The sequence below is a fragment of the Anomalospiza imberbis genome, chromosome 18, assembly GCF_031753505.1.
Source record: "Anomalospiza imberbis isolate Cuckoo-Finch-1a 21T00152 chromosome 18, ASM3175350v1, whole genome shotgun sequence".
Classification (NCBI taxonomy): Eukaryota; Metazoa; Chordata; class Aves; order Passeriformes; family Viduidae; genus Anomalospiza; species Anomalospiza imberbis.
The window spans coordinates 11,448,737-11,462,118 of NC_089698.1; the positions used below are offsets into that span (position 1 = coordinate 11,448,737).

General features: G+C 43.6%; 1 protein-coding gene across 3 annotated transcripts in view; it reads left to right on the top strand.

The window, feature by feature from the left end:
- The first annotated feature begins 1,907 nt into the window (after positions 1–1,907).
- The window catches only part of SPECC1L (sperm antigen with calponin homology and coiled-coil domains 1 like), a 63,123-nt gene continuing 51,648 nt past the window's right edge, over positions 1,908–13,382 (top strand). Inside the window, exon 1 of one of the 3 annotated variants that reach the window (XM_068209100.1) lies at positions 1,908–2,049. The gene's annotated coding sequence lies outside the window, so the exon portion shown is untranslated. Of the gene's footprint in view, positions 2,050–2,810; positions 2,955–12,227; positions 12,252–13,382 lie in introns of those variants that run through there. The other 2 variants (XM_068209101.1, XM_068209099.1) reach the window with 2 other exon arrangements.

The following is a 13,382-nucleotide window of genomic DNA, read 5'->3' on the forward strand; positions in this document are numbered from 1 at the left end:
AACAGAAAGCTGAGCCCTTTGTGGGCTACCGTGAGAAATACATTGTTCAAAACAAATGCAGCCACTTTTCACATCCTTAATACAGAAGTAGTGTCATTGAAATGCCACTGATAACTTAAAAATCAATCCAAAGGTAGAAACAGGACAACACATTGCTGAAGGTATCATGGAGCAGAAAATGTAGCAGAATGACATTGGTCATAGTGTAAGAAAACAAACATCAGGATTATTACTTAAGCATAAAGGAGCATTTCACTGTCAAACGAGTGCACCACGTCTGTGCAGCCGCCCGCCAGGGGAATCCCCACCAGGTAGGAGCAGGCAGAGTGACACAGAAGTGGACAGGGAAGGGCATCTCAATGAAATTGACTTTGTAGGACACACAAACAGGAAAATTTTCCCACCATGTAAATCAAACGATGTTGCAATATCTGGCAGCATACATCCTGCCAGTTTTAAAGGGAATTCTGATGTAATGGAGATATCATTTACTTTGATTTATAATATTGAAAATTTAACTTCATCAAAGGTAATGAGGGGACTGTAAATCATACTTGCCCTACCGGTCTGCAGCCTACAAATTCCGTATTCCTGTGAATTCTATTCCTATGAATTCTAAGAAGGAATGCACCTCAAGGGAGAACACGCAACTCAATCTTACACTGAAATGTTTCTTTTGCTAAAACAGCTGAGTTGGGAGAGAAGCTTTCGCCTAAATAGAGGGAAACTTTTACAGGAATGTGTCAAAACAGCACATTTTCCTAACGACTGTGTTCATAGCATTTCCCAGGCAGTGCCTGTAAATACAAACTCTGCTATACCTCCCACCAAAGCACCCATGCTGCGATTTGGGGTTATTAACTTCAGTTGCTGGTCATTCGTGACAAGTCGGACATCCTGAACAGTGATGGGCTACAAAGCTGAGCTTAGTTTAGTGTGTTTGAAGGGAGCTCAGACTCTGAAAGCTTGTGTGCATGTGAGTTCTTGTCACCTAAGAAGGCAAAGCTATTTCCTACCACAATGTGCTGGTTTTGGCTGGGGTAGAGTTAATTTTCTTCGAGGTGGCTAGTATGGGCTATATTTTGGGTTTGTGCTGAACAGTGAAGAAAACTCTAGCCCATTTAAGCCCCAACACACATTTAAACATCTGCTTCTCACTCAAATGAAAAGCTGCCATTATAGATCTGGACAGTAAGACACAGGTTTAGAAGACCCCCCAGCCCCCCCACTCACACTTAGTTTCCTGCCCTTTCTGCGCTTGCTCATTCCCCGGCCCCAAAAACCCCCACAAAATAATTGATTCTTTTCACCAACCCCAGATGTGGGCTCTTGCCGCCCTCCCACCCTCAGCAACGGAGCTGGGGAAGGGTCTGGAGCACAAGCGTGATGAGGAGCGGCTGAGGGAGCTGGGGGAGCCTGGAGAGGAGGAGGCTCAGGGGGCACCTTCCGTCCTCCCACAACTCCCTGACAGGAGGATGCGGCCGTGAGGGGACGGGGTCTGCTCCCGGCAGCAAGGGATAGGATGAGAGGAAACGGCCTCAAGCTGCGCCAGGGGAGGTTCAGGTCGGACATGAGGAGCAATTTCCCCACAAGACGGATTAATCAGACACGGGAACGGGCTGCCCTGGGAGGTCACGGAGTCACCGTGCCGGGAGGTGCTCGAGGAAAAACTGACCGTGGCGCTCAGGTCAGGGCCACGTTCCAGATGACCCGATGGTGCTGGGTCACAGCTTGGTCTCCACCACCTCAGCGGTTTTTCCCTCCCCACCTGAAGCCGGTACCCCGCCATTCGGAGAGCCAGGCGCCGCCCTCAGGGCGGCACCGCCCCGCGCACGCGCCGCCCGCGCCCCACCCTTTCCCCTCACGGCCCCGCGCGCGTGCGCGGTGCCGCCAGGGGGCGGGGCGGAGGCGGGCGGAGGGGTCCCTGCCGTGCGCGCGCCCCTCCGCGCCCCCCCCCTGCCGCCGGCCCGGCCCGGCCCGGCCCGGCCCGCGCGGCTGCCCCCGGACCCGGGGCTGCGGAGCAGCGGGAAGGAGGCGGCGGCTGCCCCGGTAAGCGCCGAGCGCCGGCGGGCACGGCCCGGCCCCGACCCCCGCCCCCCGCCCCCCGCCGGGGGGTCGCCGGCGGCCGCGCGGGCTCCGGCAGGGCCTGTGCCGCGAGGCGCCCCGGCCGCAGCGCCTCGCGGCCGCGGCAAGCCCCGGGCTCGGCCCCTCCTCACCGCCTCCGTCCGAGGGGCCGCGCTGTCACCCCGCGGCGGTGCCACCGCCCCGCGCCCGCCTCGGGTGCCCCCGCGGCACCCCGCGCCCGGCCTGCCGCGCCCTCCCTGTCACCCGCGTTGCGATGAGCCCGCGGGAGCGCCGCGGGGCACGCGGGGAGGGAGCGGAGCGCCCGCCGCTCCCGGCTGGCGGGGAGGCGCAGGTTGGCCCGCATTCGCATCCCGCGGTGGAATCATTCGCTGCACGCTGCTGGCTGCTGTCTGAGAGGGATGGTGGGTGCGTGTGGAGCTCCCTGAGGAGGAACGCGGAGTGCCCGCGTTCAGCAGCTTTCTAGCTGGGTTTTGATGCGTTCGGGAGCACCTTTGTCCGGATTCTGGTCTCATGCTGCTCTGGAGCGCGGTTTTTCTTGCCTTTTTTAGAGCTGACAGAGTCTCTGAGTTCCAGATTTGTGCTTGCTGTCTGCCATCCTGTGCCTCACTATTTTAGCTTCCAAGTCTGTCATGACCTCGTATTACTAGGGATGTAGGAAGGCAGGTTCCTATAGCTGGGCCAAAACCGGTCACCAGCCTGTTCTGAGAGGTTCTGTACGCTGTGTCTTTAGAGAGAAAAACAATGCAGTGCTGTGCTGATGCTCAGCAAACTGCACCCTTCTCTCCACAACAGCATCTGTGACCGCATGAAGTGTCTGTCTGTACTGGGATCTGGAAAACACAGTTCTCTTGTAGCAGAAAATGTGTCATGTAAGTGGTTCTGCTGGGTGAAAAAAGCTCTAAGGAGCTGTGGGTTCTGTGGAAGTACATAGTCTGTGCAAGCTCTGCTCACCCCAAAAGCAAATATGAACCTTCTGGAGCTGCTTCCTGCTTCATTAAAGGTGTGGACTTTGTTTGCTGAATGATAGGCAAAATAAAGCCACTGGCTGCTTTTAACACTGTGGATCACAATGTAGTGCTGTAGTAGCTCAGAAGAAGAGAAGCAGTTTCTTCTCTGTCTCCAGCCTAGTTGAGTGTTGTTAGGTAGTTGCTAACAAAAATGAAAAGAGAAGGTCATTGTAAATAGCCCGAGATTAAAACTGGGAAACTGAGACGGGAGCAGTCTCATGTTTCTTGTAACACTGCCACTTCACTTTCAGCTAATGGGAAAACCAGATTCCAGGCTGGTAAACTAGGTGAAGTAAGGAAAAAAAACCCTTGATTTCTCAGATGTTTTTGTATGGCTGAAGATACATGTCTTTTTCTTTCTTTTTTTGAATACGATACATAATTGGGAATAAAACGTCTCTAATATTTTTAACATATTTTTCTATTTCTGTCAAATAAAGGGCAGTCTAGTTAGATAATGCAGCCCACATTTTCCCAGTTATTTAATCTGCTCAAGCTAATTGTTGACATGTGTTTAGTGTGATCATCAGTAAAGATCTCTCTTCTCTCTTTGAGAGGGTTTGTTATATTAAAGTCTGATGAAGGTGGAACATGACAGTGGGAAAACCTCTGTGTAGGGATTTCCAGGCATCGTGGACTGTTACCTTCTATTGTGATTTGCAGCTCTGGGGTGTTTTTAATTTCCCTTTGTGCTCTAGGCTGGTGTGATCTCTGTGGCCTTCCAGGCATCTGCCGAAGGTGTCTTCTGCATCAGGCTGGAGCTAAGGTTTCCCTCAATGGAGAGTGTGTCCATAGCAGCTAATCAAACCTGGGTGTTAGGCTGAGGTCTGGCACATGCTTGGCCACATCATTGTCAGCATGGGCATTGGCTTGGCTTGCTTGGGCCAGCTGGCATTTTCCTGAGCCATGCCTGGACATCATTTAAAGGTGGCAAATGCCAGGTCTAAAACTTCTTGAGTTTTAGAAGTTTCTCTCTTTAGCACATGTTGGGATAGATGTTTTTATGCTGCAAAGATTTAATTGTGCAAAATAAATCTGACGTACAGTCAACAGTTTTATGTACTGATAGATATATACTTAGAAGTACCATTTTGAAGTCAAATTTGTACCATTTTTGCTTTACTTTTGGTATGAAAGGAAAATAGATTCTCAGTAGGTAGAGGCTATGGAAACTCCTTAGGAGAGTTTTCACTAATGTAATTCAGAAGCTCTTTTTTGACCTTGTGATGTTGGAGCCTGTCTTGCCAACAAGGATCCAGTCCTAGCAGTGTGTAATGCTATTAATGGGACTGAATCACTCTTGCTCATTGGGAAAACAGCATAAGAAATGTTAGGCTTGTATTTCCTGGCTTAAAAAATCACCCCATTTAGTCTTACTTTTCGTCTTTATACTGAAAAAGGGAGAAAGAGCAAGTGTTGGAAGCTGATTTATGTACATAATGGGAGCCTTACATGACTAGTTACAAGGAACCTATTACTTGTTTCTTTTGAGCTTATTCCAACTGAAATGATCAGAGAAGCCACCATTTGGAGCACTTAGCAGTAGTGCAGCCTGGAAGTAATCACAGGATTCTATCTTTAAACATAAATAATTCATTAGCAGAGTTTTCACACATATGTGCATGATTTTCTTTGGGAAAGAAGATTTTACTGTCCTACACCTACAAGGCACTACAACTTTTGATCTTCATCAAACATACAACTTTTGATCTTCATCTTCTTGGGGTACTTCAGTTTTGCAGAGAACTGGCACTATGTTGCAAATCAGTGGCAGAACTAGTAGCTTCCCAAATTGCAGGGAAGAATAATACAAGGATAAATTCTGAAGTTAGGTGAAAGGAGACTTTATGAAGGGTTTCAATCCATGAGGTTTCAGTATCAAAAAAAAAAAAAATTTAGAACAAGTCACTTGTTGCATATTAAATGGTCATAAAGCCACTAAAGCAAAATTTCAGGAGAGTAAATAGTAAGTTTTTATTTACTTCAAAACTTGGTTTGACATTTTTGAAAAATAAATCTTGCATAAATTTTATTTTCCATCACCGTGTGCCAGAGTGGAGCCAAGGTAGACTGGCTGCAGCTAATTGTTAGATATGCAGATTTATTCAGGAAAATAAACTGAGCACCTAACATGTATTTAATAATAGTAAAAAAGAGTTAAGGTAGAGTTAGTACCCGGGGGATGTATTTAATGACATCAGTCTGAAAGTATTTGTATATTTTGGATGCTAAAAGCATTTCCTTGACTTTGGTCATTTAGCCAGTGTGGGATCCATGCTCTGCACAGGCACCTGCAGTGAGTAGTGACTTTCTGTGGGATCTGCCTTTGGGGAGGTGGGTGGGAAGCATGACCAGGGTGCTGGTGTTCTCACCGCTCCCTGAAACTTTCTGTGTTCTTCTTAATGCATTTCTGTGGATGTTCTTAATTAAAAGCACACAGTGGTTTTGGCAGATGGAGCCTTCTTGAAGCTTCGGCTGCAGAATTTCCTTACTGTGTGAGGGTTGGTGCTGGAGAGTATTCCAGCATTGAAATACTTCAGTGTATTTCACTGCTAGAATGTTGACTGTCTTTGTATGGACAGGTCTTAAGTGACATGGGCAAGTTTATAAAAATGATCTGCTAAAGCTTGACTTTCTCTGTTAGTCTTAGGATTTTTAATTTTTTTTTCTTTTTACTGAGTTGCCAGATTATACTGAGCTAATTTTTTTTTTATTTAGCAAAGTAAATGACACTGAGGTTTGATAATGGGTGTGCATTTAAAGTAGCATCTGCTATGCAGTGTCTTTTCAGACAGTGGTCTTGCCTGTTTCAATTTGCTCTTCCCTAACAAGTGACCAGCACTTTAAATGGTTAATGGCAAATATTTCCTTCAAGTCCCTGAAGGAATATAGGCTTTTTGTGGAAGAGAAGAGGAAAACTAAAGCTACTTTTATAGACATGATTTCTTCCACAAATCTGAGTAACTGTGTACACTTGATGTTTTAGTTTTGTTTTTATTTCTTTCTGTGACAAATTAAAAGAACCTTTCATTTCAGTGACAGAATCATGCAAAGCTACTTTGTATCTGCACTTGCTTACATGAGATGGACAATTAACACCTCTTTTGGAAATTATGGACTTCTTAAATACGTACTGGTATTTAACTACCAACATTGTTGGTAGTTGTTGTCATCAAATTATTCTTGATTTAGGATTTGTAAATATGAGATGCACTCTTGAATGTGGCAATATCATTGGATTGAACTATCCTGAGGTCATCAAGAATTAACGTGTTAAAATGAAAACTTTGTGACATAAGCTTTTCCCCCATTACTGTTGCTGTTCTTTCTAGTTTTATACAAAACTATAGAAGAGGGTTTCCTCAACCTGCAGTGTGGGTGTGCCTGTGACTTTGGAAAAGTTTAAAGGTGCCATCATGCTGTTCTCCGAAGGTTTTGATAGTTCGCTGGGATAGTTATTACTGTAAACAATGTAAATTCTGTTTGTGAAAATTCAGGAAAAATAGTAAAGACATTTTAAAGGGTGTAGATCCAAGTGTGCAGATGGAATTTCAGTCTATTTTGTTTCATATTCAGAACTACATTTGCTGCGTTAAAAGCATGAAATCATACAAATTCTTGTTACAAAAACTTGACAGTTTCCTGAAAATCTTTCTGATATACACACCTATAAAAAATAGTGTCTATCTACAGAAGAAAATTAAATCTATTAGTTATGGTCATTAGTGTTGTAATATAAAGGATATTTGAAGGAAAAGAAAAATACTTCAGTATAGCCTTTTTAATAGAAAGACCGCATTTTTCTGGAGTAAAAACTATTCTGAGGCCTTCAGTCACACATCAAAGGTTTGCCAGGAAACCTGGAGATACAGGAGCTTTTCAAAGAAATACTTTAAAAGTGTCTCAGTGGAAAGTGCACTTGACATTCCATGAGGATATCAGCACATCAGCAGCTACATCAGCTAGGGATGCTGTGCTGGGTTTTTAGTGCTTTCCCAGGCTTTGCCCCATGTAGAATCCTGCATTGCTCCAGCAACCAAACTGTCCCAGGGAACAGCGGCTCCATAAACTGGCTGGCGATTCACCCTTTTCTGGAAGGCTTGGAATAGAATTTGGAAGAGAAATAGTCTTCCCCAGTCTTTTCCCTGGGGAAGTAAAAAATTCCCAGTAGATGGGAACCTCTCCATCCTGTCGCAAGGACTTTTCTTCCATATGACTCAAATTTATGTCCTTGAGCTTCCATGCTGGGGCCAGTAACTGCTCCTGCCTTAGTGATACCAGAGTAGTTAGGAAGGATTTGCATGTGGCTCTGTCTCTGCTCTGCCAAGCCTGAAGCCTTTAAACTATGTAATGAGTGTGCTGTTGACAGGTCTTGGAGGTGAGGAAAGATGTGGGCCACTGCACAGAATTGAAATCTGTAGATAGCCAGGCTTCAGACCCCTCAGTGCCCTGTTTTGTCACGTGGTGATAGCGTAAAAATAACACTGTTCATCTGTGCCCTGGATGAGCGTGGCTTGGAGAGTGTTGGAGGTTTGGTGGTGGGCAGTAAGAGCTTCATTTAAAGCAGGGCTGTTGCTGAGCGGCCAATAGCCTGAAACTGAATTAAAACAAATACGGGGCTGCACCATCTGGGAAAGGACCAGACTTCCTTCTTGTTCCCAGTCCCGCTGCTTCCTTTGCATAGTATCTAGCAATTAAAAGGTGAGTCAGATCAGTCCCGATCTGTCTGAAAGACCAACTCATCAAAAATGAGCTGTGATCTCTAGAATGGAGAGAAGGGAGAGGACCGAGGAAGGGGTGGGACTGCCTCTTTAGGTGGCAAGGTACAATTAAGTTATTTTCATGGCTAACTTAAGCAATCCCCAGCAGGCACTTCCCTTCCCCAGCCTTAGCAAGATTGACTGGTGCGTGAGCTATTCCCATTCAGGCCATTTGCTTGGTGCATCTGAGACCGGGATGGTCCTTCTGGGCTTAGGAATCCCAGAGCTGTAAGCACCTGGGGCCTGGGAAGGTCCTCAGGTGATGCATCTCTTTTTATTGCTTCTTCTGTTCTCTGGGACTTTTTTGTTGCAACGCCTTCAAGAATGTCGTCAGACCAGGTTGGTGGTGAAGTGGACATGGCGAACACCCAGTCACCTCCCAGTTCCAGACGTCCAGGCAATAGAAAGTCCTCTAGCTGAGAATTAATCAACTGCTGGGAAAAACAGATCTATCATCATAACCATCCTGGTATCGGGACTTGCAGTGTTTGGGTTTTGCATGAACTGAAGATCTGGTGGAGTGTTTTGGATGAGCATGAGACCTAGTCAAAGTTAATCACTTCTCTTACAGGTTTTACCTGTAGCACACGTGTGCTGGGAGCCACTGGTCTGCCTCCTGAAATGGCTCTTGGCACGTCCCTTCTCTGTCCCCTTCCTGTGATGGGCCCCTGGCTGTTGCCTGCCTTACTCCTCCCTGGGAGCTTGATGCAGCAGAAGCCTTTGCTGCAGTTGTTGATATCTGAGTTCAGCTGACAACATTTACAGTGGACCAAAGGGAGGAGGTCACCACTGATCACCTGCTTGAGGCAGCACTTCTGGGATCAGCTGTGCTGGAGAGAGAATATTGCAGTGAAATGTTGTACACTGAGCCAGTCAACTTGAAAGGCAAGGAAGCTGTAGTGTTGGTCCTACACCTTTTGTTGTGCTGTTCTACCAACTCCCCTGGTTTTAAAATTGACAGGACTGGTTTTGAAAGTACTGCCAGGCAGTGCCAGGGGAATTTCCACGTGTGTGTTTGTCAGTAGGACTCACGGCTGTAGGAATCACAGCAATTGACGCTGTAAGCATTCTGCCAGTGGACTTTGATTGTTGTCTGAGGAATACAGTATATGCTTAAGGTTATAGGACACTAAATGCTCCTTTGTAACTGGAAGGTCATTGATTTTTGGAGTAACACTTGCTTTAGAGTATGCTTGGAATAACAGGTAAGAGCACTTCCAATTAATGGAGTTAACTGATCAGGTATTACTGTTTAGATTACTGGGGTTTATGCTTAAAGCTGGCCAGTCGTTTGGCTGGGAAAATTTGTGTGTTGATTTTTTTATTTTCCTGGAAAACAAGTGTCAAGGTAGGAGTTAGCTCTGTTTTACCAGAATACTAACCCAAGGGTTTTACGGGGAAGGTTGACATGTCTGCTGTTTGTTCAAGCATGTAAAATCTGACATGGAAGTGCAGTTGCTACCCAGGAAATAGGTATATGCTACCTCATCTCTTAGTGTGTGGCTTAACATTTGGATGCAACTGTGAAATATACAAAAAGGAGTGAAAAATGACAGTGTAACCAAATTACCTGTATTTTCAACACCAAGGAAACAAACCCTACTTGATAGTAAGTAACATGGAGGGTGTTTTGATCTGGACTGTGAGCAGCTGTAGTTAATGGGCATCTTAAGGGTACTGAGCTGACATAGAATGTTTTGTAATCAGCTCAACGATGGATACCAGTAAAGTATGGATTTATCTGGTCTCTTACTCTGTTTTTCAAAGCTATAATTAAAGTCTTCTGAAGCTGCAGTCTGTGTAGAAGCTCATGCTGAGACCAAGTTATGGACAGAGTTGCCTTTCCCTGTTGAACAGTTTTCCATGCTAGTTGATGAACAGTTATTTTTTCTTTCCTTGGCAGTGGTTTGAAATAGCAGTTGTTTGAAATAGGAGCTTGAAAACAAGGCTACATAATTTAATTTTGTTATGAAAAGGCCTTTAGAGCACAGTTTGTGAGTTCAGGAGTTCTGTAAATGTTCCTGTCACTTGTCTGGAATGTTAAGTATTGCAACGGTTACACATTGCTTGCAGCAGCTACAGCTCTGAAGTTTTCTCCAAAGAAGGAGTAAAGAAATTGAGGTGTGCAACAGCCAATTCTTGCCCAAAGCTCTGGTCTTTCCTCCCTTCTCTTTGAAAGAGAAGTAGCAACAGCAAATGCAGCTTGAAAACAGTGGGTGGATAGTATAACTTAAATGCAGAATTCCTATTTTTGTAATTCCACAACTTGTAATGGAAAACTGTAAAGGCTCTTCAGAATTTTTAAGACAGAAAGTAATAGAAAGGTCTTTTCTCTCAAAATGCCTCCCTGCAGCCATTGTTGCAGGAGTGCAGCCCCGTGTGCTCCATCTGTATTGAACTGCAATGCACAGTTGTGTATTTTCCTCTCAGCACAGGAGCACAGCAGACACTGCCCACACTGGCACAGGGATCCAGCCTACCTGGAGCTCCTTCCCACCTGCAGCTGTGGGCAGATGCCTTAGGAAAAAACCCAAACCCAAAGTCTTCCCTCCTACCCTGACTGCTCTCCCACCTTGAAGTTAGTTTTGGCTCAGAGGGGTTTCTGAGCCCTTTGTGCTCAGATGTTTAACAGCCATTAGGAAATTTCTGTACCTTGTGCATGGTCAGTCTCCCCATGTCCTCACACAACATACATTAAAAATACAGCTCACTTTTTTTATTTGGAACCTGGCTCTAAATTAATTTGCTGGTCTTTAGTTTTAGTACTGGAAGAGATGATTAACAGCCACTCCCAGTCTGTCTTCTCGATGCCATTCCAGAATTGGTAGGCTTTTGTCATGTTCTCTGTGAGATGTCTCATGAGAGCTATTATATACCCTTGATCTTAGTTTTGCCCCTTGCTTGATCATTTTAAGGTCTGTAAGAATTTTTTTTGAGGTTGAGAGAAGAACTGCACATAGCAATTAAAGTGTGTGTAGATGGGCAAAAAATTGATTTGTTGAGTGTGATATTTGTGTTTTATGGTGCATTCTCTTTTCCTTTCTTTAATAATTTCTGGAATTGCTTTGCTTTTTTTCTTTTCCTTATTCCAAACACTGTACTGATAGTTAAATGAAGTCTTGCTGAGCAGTATTGATACACTGAGAGCACAGTTATGTTTGAAGCTGAGGTTGCTTTCCCCCGAGAGATAGATGTGTTTGGGTTTATCTCTATTTAATTTTGTTTGCTGTTTTTATTGTCCATTTAGTCTCAGAAGGGTCTTTGTGTTTCCATGGACCCTCCTGTTATCCTTGGTGTCTTAAATTACCCGCTAGCATCAGCAAACTTTCAAGTCACTAAAACTGATGTCTTGATCTTAAGCAATAAAAGAAATGCACTATTTGCTGTGGGCTGCTGGAATCCAGTGGTTTATATATCATGTTTTTGGAATTATTGAGTAACTGACATTGTTGTAGAGTGCTTGTGCAGCTTGCAGGCTGAAAGTTAAAAGTGTAGAGAGCTGTGTCTCTTTCTAGATGGCTTATTTCATATTCCAGATACGAAGTTTTTGGTATCTGTGTCTGTGCAGAGACTTGGGAAAGTTCTGTATCTGTGTTTTACAGGGGCTTGATGAGGCTGTATTTTATAATCTCTTTGCTTTTCTGCCTTTTGGGGCTGTATAAGTGACCTGAAAATGTCATTCCCTAATTATTTGGGCAAAGTTGTCAGCCTAAATATATCAAAACCAAAGAATTTGCGCAAATAGAGAGGGAAAGTGTACTGAGTGTTGTTCTTAGATGTGAGCAATTTCTTCTGTAACTTGGGTATTGGATTTTCCAGAAATGATCAGTATCCTGAGATTTCAAAGATTGCTTGCTTCTATTTTTTTAATCTCTTAAAAGACAATTCTAAGATTATTTATAATTTTATTAGTAATTCACAATTTTTATTAGGTATAACTGCTTAATGCCTCTCAATACTTTTGTTGCTTAACCCTCTGTTGTCTTCCAGGTACAGGAAATTATATTCTGTACTCTTGTAACTACTACTCTTTACTTTTGTGACAGCAATATTAGCATAAACAAGCATATTAAATAATGGGTGAGATTAAAATAATCACAGTAAGGAATCATCCCCTCCCTGCCCTGCTTCAGTGCTCAGGGTTCTGAAGAGTAATGCTGAAAGCTTTGCATATTGGCTGGCTGGATGTATCATATCAGTTTACAGTCAGGAGCAGAGCCATGCTATTGGGCAAAACAGTTTTAAATTATTATTTATGCAGTTGTGTTTGCAGCTGGTATAAAGCACAGGACTGGTTTCACATGCCTCCACCAGAGCAGGGAGAGCACTCCTGAGCAAGTTCTCCTGTTTCCTGGACTATGTGTGCTGTGGAAAGAGAGACGGCTGGGAAAGGATACAGGTTAGAGGGAATACTTACAGTTTAGTTTAGGAATGCAGTCTTTCATCTGATATTTTGGTGCTGTTTTGGCTTTTTTCCATTTTGATTAATTGATACTGCTTGTGCTGTCATTAATCAAATGTTTTCCAGTAACGTCTTGTGCATGGTGAAGAGCATTTTCTTTAGTAGTGGGGTTTTTTTTGTGGTTTTTTTTTTTTTTTTTTTTTTGGTTTTTTTTTTGAGGAGGAAGTGTGTATAAAGGGAAAGGAAGTCTTCACTATTTCTTTCTTTCTCCCTAGGGCAAAATATAAAATACAGTTTTATATGCAGTATTTTCTTTTTAAAACAATAGTGAAATAATATTTTAGTTCTCGTTTGAATTGTTAATGCTGTGTGTTACTCTTCAGAAACCTTCCTTTGGTTAGAGAGTGTTTTATTTTTTATTTTAAAATTTATTGTTAAATATTCTTGTTGGGCAGAGACAAGATTATTGTTGATTCTTAGTACTGTTTCTTCCTAAGGAATGTGGTTGTGTTCTTCAGAAGCACAAAAGTAGTTTTTATCTGCCATACCTGCCTTTTTGAGAAACTGGGTGAAGCAGGGCTTTTTCTGCTTCCAGTCACACAATACTGATGTCTTCTGTTTTCAGTGCTGAAACTCCATCTTCTTTTTCCCTCCTGGAGAAGGCAGAGGGGAGAAATTGGCACAGAGAGGCCATAAATTCGCTTTAGGAGCCTTAGTAAGCAGCTGCTTTTAGAACCTGTAATGCTAATTGATGTTTTGTTCCTATTTTGTGTGAGTCATTTGTATATTTTTCTCAGTTTTTAAACTCTAATGATGTGAACTTCTTTCATTAGGAAAGTAACTACTAAGGTTTAGTTTATCTGGAATTAAAACAGAACAGTAGTCTCTAAGCCTTCTTGTCCTCTCTGTATCTTTAAAGCTTCTGGAAATGTGGTTCTACCTTTTGTTTTTCAGTGAATCAAAAATACTGGTCTTGAGTGTCAAATTTATGGATATTTTAAAGTAATGCTGTGATGAAACATGAGGATTATACTTAGCTGACATTGTTGAGTTTTGCTTGCTTCCATCACTGCTTTGCAGTTGCTGTTCTTGAAGCAAACACTGTGGCATGTTTTCAGGAACACTTCT